We start from the raw sequence: 6563 nt of genomic DNA on the forward strand, positions 1-6563 counted from the left end.
AAATAATACCGTACTGACACAGTATCAGGATACAGCACGCGCACCGAAGGTAAATAAAAATAAAAGTGCAATAACGTAGGGAATGAAACTTTCGCGGATACGTAGAGAACGAGTTTCCACCGCATTTCTCACACGCTCGCTTCCACATGCACCGGCGCGAGACGAACATCAAAGAATGACTAAACGTGTCGAGGTCAGGTCGAAACGAGCCAAATACATTTCCTGCTTGGCTGCACTTTTGCTTCCAAAATACGTAAACAGCACGAAAGGCATCTCGCGAGTTAGAAAAAAAAGACAGTTTATTCATCTTGCTGCTGTTTGTAATGCGGTCGAGTAACTCGTTTCCATGATGATATTTATCATTACTATATGCGTACTAAATTAACTCTCTGCAAGACGACTTTTGTTCCTTTCTGGACGTAAAAGAACATAGTGAATTACATTTCTCAATAGGGATATGATACGGAATAATGAAATCATACCACAAAACAAAAATCATTAACGTACATATAATAAAGGGAATGGTCTATAAATGAATGATGGTGAAAAATTAATTAAAACACGTAATTGTAATTTCTTTTCAAGCTTCAAAGCTAATTTAGTTAAACGTATACACAGAAAATAAATTAATGCCCATTACCCACCAAAGGATGTTGAAATATTCAGTAATTAAATTTTAAATATTGTAGATAAAGTAAGCGTGTCTATCTATTTCAAACGATGTATTGGATTGTCCGGAAAATTCGTGCCGATTTTTGGTGGGTGATACAAGGATAGGTCTGACGGCACGAACTTTCCAGGCAACCCAATAGAAAATTGGCTTAAAGAAACCGACGTTCCTTCCGTATTAATTTCAGCCAATTTCCTTGAAGATGTCCCAGGTTTGAAATTAAGAAGTTGAATCAAAGTGGAGAACAAATGGCCAAGTTAATTTACGAGAGATTATTAAATGTTCCCACTCGTTACATGAGTCTTTTATGACTCTCTTTCAACGAAAATGTACGCTTAATAATCTCGTCAAAGAATGGACGCTCCCGAATATAACAGGCTTGTCTCTCGCGTACATAGTCCTTCTTTATGTGATACATAAGCTTATATACCATTTACGGCCCCTTTGAAGGGCTCCCGTGAATCAGCAATGTTCGATTCTTAGGAGGCTTTCGCGGATTAGCAGCCAATCGGTGTTTCTTGTCTCATTTCTAAGAAAGCTCTCGATTAATTTTTGTGAAGCTTGTATTGGTATTGATGCGCTAATATAAGAAGAAAATTGTACTATATAAAATCATGATTATTTAAGTCTCGCAAATAGCAACTTTTAACAATTTAAGAGACAAATAAATTAATTATAACAATTGGATAATACCTTCGACTCATTTGATGGTATTATGTCCAATGGTCAGGACGATAAAACCAATTTAGCTGGATTTTTCCACTAAGTCTCTAAGCTTGTATGCTGACATCATTAACGTCGTGATTTTAGGATTCTATTTTCGCGATCGAAGGGTGATATAGGAGCGTGTACAGTCGAGATAAGAGCGTCAATGACGGAATATCGTTCGCTGCAGTTCTCTTTCTCTCTCTCTCTCTCTCTATCGGGTACGTCCCTTGCCCGTCTTCCCATGGGATTACAGTTCCCCCCTAAGCTACATTTACATATACAGTCAGAGTGCTTTGCTTCAACTAGCAACCGGTAAAAGGAAAGAATTCAATAAAAGAAGGGGCAACCGTCCATTGTCTCAAGCTTCTAAGCCTGATAGTCTGAGATCGTAGACCCGACCGAGGGAGAATCTCGAGCTTACGCGTTTTAGAGTAAGCTTCCTTAAAAGGACCTTCCCGGTAATTTCCATTAAATCAACTTAACCGCATCTGAACTTAATGTTCGCTTCGAGGCGTGTGTAGTTCCGAAACATCAAAGACCGTCTAGTTTATACTCAGTAGAGTAGAACAGTCTATTACCGTATAATTCAGTTAATAATAAATTGTGTCGTACCTGAATTGTCGTCATACGAAAGAACATGTTCGGAATAATTGCCATTACGTCATATTTTCTACATGTCAAATACGGATGTTTTTTAAAACTACATAACATATGCTATTGATTGAAAATGCTTTGACGTAGGTATAATGAGATTGTTAGATGCCAACACTTGAAGCTATGCATACAGTACAATATTGAGAAACCATTCAGTTCAGCCAATAAGATCAAATGAGAATATCAACATAAGAGTTGAAAACAGATGTCAAAGTTAAATATAACAACGGAGATGTGCAGTAATTAACAAATTAAACTAACTAGAAACGATCACAGAAATAAGTGCATTTTATTAACCCCTTCCCGTACTTTAGCGACTCAGACTCGCGATGAAGATTTTTGCCCAAATATGAATATCGCGAGTCTGACTCGCGACCAGATACTTGGGGCAAGCATAAATATCACGAGTCTGAGTCGCGAACAGATACTTAGTACAGATAATACTTATAATTAGTACAGATAGTTTCGTCGAGCTAAATGGCACGGGAAGGGGTTAAATGAATTATACGAAAATAGAAGTCGCTATGTTTTTGATGGATTTTAGGAACTCGCGTTACTTAAGAGTCTTCTGTATTAACACATTATCATTGTAATACATGTAAAAAAAGTTTCAGAGAAGTTGGATTTGTCATCAATCGACAAACTGTTAAATTTCCGTAGCTGTAAACCTAGACAATTTTTGTTATTTTGCATAAATGCAGATACAAAATGCACGTTTAAAGAACTTCAGCAATATAGTCGATTTAACAATGGTTTAATTAGCACGGTAACGGGAACGTGAGCGGGTGGAATGAAGAAACGAAACGGTTCAAATCGAGGACAGTCCATTTCCCTGGCGACAGTTTTCTGATTAAAATTTCGTTCTCCCTTCTCGTTTTTCTCAAATAATGCACAGTTATCAACTGGAGCGCAGGCAGTCGAACGAGGACGGCACGGACAGAAAACAATAAAAATCCATCGACCGACGACGCGGAGATGATACCCCGTCAATAACTTGGAAACCATATTAACTTCTGTCAAAGGCCAATTTTAGTTCGGATCGGTTGATTTTAACTCGGTTGTCAAAGTCTTCTCCCTAAGTGAATATCTTCCTTATTTTCACTCGACGATAGCGAAATTGGAGCATCCGTCTTGTTAACAACGAGAAATTATTCTGAAGCTGATTTTACTTTTATACATATATATGACACGAGACTATTTGAATACAGCCAACAGAAAAGATATTCACTGTGTGACCTCGTTTCTTAATTACCATATATTAATAAATAAAAAGCCAACTAGAAAGAAAAATAAACAGAGAATAATGGAATAAAGTAGAACAGTGAATGTGAAAGGCAAGACTGAATAAAAAAAGGCGAGAAAGTGGCATAAACAAGAGAGGGTTAGTGGCAAGAAAAATAGCGCTGAAGGGGTGTCAAGTACCGAAGCACGATACCCCATCGGGAACTTGCCCTAAATAAATATCTTCCGATTTTTTCTCTTATCTCTTACTTTATCCGTGAAAAATGGCATTTTGAAGTCGTTATAGTCGATGCCGTAGAAGTCGATAGAAAACAATTCACGTTTTAATTCAATATTTGAGCTTAATTAAAAGTAACTTCTTTACTAAACTTAACACAACATTTATTTCTCTATTCTCAAATACAATTATTTTTTTCGAGCAGTAAATCCCAAGACGCAAGCAGTACAATCGCAGTAAATAATCTGAACAGTGACCGAGCACTTTCTAAACTGAAAAATATATGCCACCATGAGACATACTTATACGCAAGCCGTCGAAACAACTTTCAACGTATCGTTCAGGTAATCCGCTGCCAGCTTATCTGAACATAGCCTGCCGCGTACATATTTTAAAGCAGCCGACGCACCACCCTCGCCTACACATACATACATACATACATACATACATACATACATACATACATACATATATACATATACATAAGTAAAAATGAAGGCGCGAGTACGTAAAGCGTTCACTTAAGCCGAACTTATCAGTCGCGGCACGCAAGCGTTTCGTGACTGTGTTTCATGCAAATTCGCCAATGTGACGAGACCCACCCGCAAGGGAAAAAGAAAGGTAAAGAGAATGGCCTATCGTTCGGATAAACTTGCCTCCTCCCGGAATCGAAGCAGGCTTCTTTTCGAGTCAGCGTTAAGCCGCGAAATAAAATCCATCTCACGAGCTTGCTCTTGTGCTCTCACTGGGAGAGTCTTCCACTGGAAGGATCTAAGAAGGTTCCGGAGCGCCGGAACGACCGCCTTGAGATCTCGCTCTATGGACTGTAACGAACTGAACAAAGTACATTGATTCGTGTTGGAGATGGCACAGAAAATCCCGGAGAGCCTGTTGAGGCTCTGTTGTAAAATTCTCGAGGAAGAATCACCAACGTGCATTAGACGTCTTTAATCGTGACTCGTGTTTTACTTTTACGTCAAATATGGAATTCTCACTTTTCTTTGCTCCAAAAGTTAATTCATAACGTTTATCTTTCTTCGATTAAATAATGCAAGAACAAGGCATTTTTTAATGTGCTGAAACGTTGCATTTGAATGCTGAGAGAAAAAAATAGCAGCCCCGTTATACAATTAATCATAAAATGTAAAGAATGGCGGGAATGTGACCCATTCTGGCGAAACAAACATTTGGACGCAGAACGGAAATGTACTCGTTGCCAATAGATCACTAGTTAAATCTAAACGACGTCAGGATACAAATTGAAAGCACTTTGTGCCTTCTGTTGAGCGACTGTAACGGATGCCCGCGTCTTTCCGGGCAGTCGGACAGCTCGAATTGGCCGATTTTTCAGCAAGTCTATTTACCTTCCATCCGTAATTTCGATCGGTCGTGCTCGACCCTCAATGATCCCTATCCACACTACGCTAGGGGCGGAATTTAATAAAAAGGTCCACGAATTTCGCGAATAATTGGGATAAGTAAACATTTATTTTTCTACTTTTATAAAAATTACAAAATTATTTGCTATACGACAGCACTTTATGTTTTTAACTTTAAACGAAATTTAGCCTGCTCGTTTTCAATGTTCTATTCAACGTCACGTAAATTGATAAGAAGAATAATTGAATTAAGTGTGCAGGAAAGAGTTCTTTGAAAATTGCTTAAAGCATACGAATTTCTCGCAATCTTTTAATACAACGTTATACCTACGCCATAAATTCGAGCATTAAAACTATTTCATACGAGGTAGCAGTATTTTAATCGGACCGAAAAAACAAATTCGTGCGTATATCGTGGTACAAAATAAAAAAAAATCCTATCCGCATGATTCATTCTTTGCCTCGTTTTCCGTGGGACGCGAGGCAGTATATAGACCATAAAATCCAATGAAATATCTGTGTTCCTTCTTCGAACGAGAGTTAACTGAATTTCAGTTACTAGAATGATAATAATTTCAGAAATGTACGATTTTAGTAATTATCTACATTTAAGACATTTCATAATGACTCATTTACATTATACAATGATTCATATATTAACTACCATTTAAAATGACTATTCATACATTATTTTTATTAAAAGGAACTTTCTTCTATGCATTTCCTATAAGACACTTATTACATACTATATTCCTGTATTTTATTGAATCAAAATTCACTTTACAAGGCTTTCATGAAAGAGTACTTTATCTAGATTCACATTGTGTAACCATTTTGCTGATATTGGCCAGGATAATTACGCTAAGCATGCACATTGTACATGTATAGTGATGCAAGTTGTATAATGATGCAAATTAGATTTTATTTTCATTACAGTTAATGATGCAAATGGGTTAAATGCTTTTCTAATTGTCGCAATGTCATATTGTAGTAAATGTTACAATAAAATACAATCAGTACAATATTAGTACAAAATACAATCAATATATAAAATACCTATACGTACATAATTGTCAGTTTGAAATAAAATTGTTACCGTTAATTTGTAAAATTAATTAATTCATGAAATACCTGTACCAAAGCTTTTGGTTATTTCATTGTAATAAATAGTACTTCGATCAAAAGTTTATAAAAGTATATTGAAAAGATCTTTTCAATCGGTGGATGAATAGAATGTTAGCCATAACTCAACGCGGCAGGGATAGATCATCCGAAGACATTTTTAATTCGCGCTGCCATGCCGCCGGCGCGACGTGGCTTTTGTTCCAGTATTTAGTTCCGGCCAGTTTGTAAGCATCCGTGGAACGGCGAGCCCCTCGGTCCCTAAACCACCCTCGAAACGAGCCAGACGCCGCACCGCGTTGTTTGTGTGGGCGTACACTTATACATATATCGGATATATGTGTAAAAAATCAGTCCATTCCTAAAGCATTCTTATTCTATAACTTCCAGTCAAAAGGTTTTTCGTCCTTTTCTGAATTCTTACACAAATTCAACAACAAATAAAAGTGTATATTGCATAAAAAATATAAAACATAATAAAATGGTTTTTATATTATTATTGATAGTAGAGTCTCCTTCAAATTAATGAATAAATTTTATAAAGTCAGCTCGTAGAACAAAGGCTAAGAAT

This window comes from Ceratina calcarata, unplaced genomic scaffold, assembly GCF_001652005.2.
Source record: "Ceratina calcarata isolate Rehan_Ccalc_2016 unplaced genomic scaffold, ASM165200v1 scaffold145.2, whole genome shotgun sequence".
Lineage (NCBI taxonomy): Eukaryota > Metazoa > Arthropoda > Insecta > Hymenoptera > Apidae > Ceratina > Ceratina calcarata.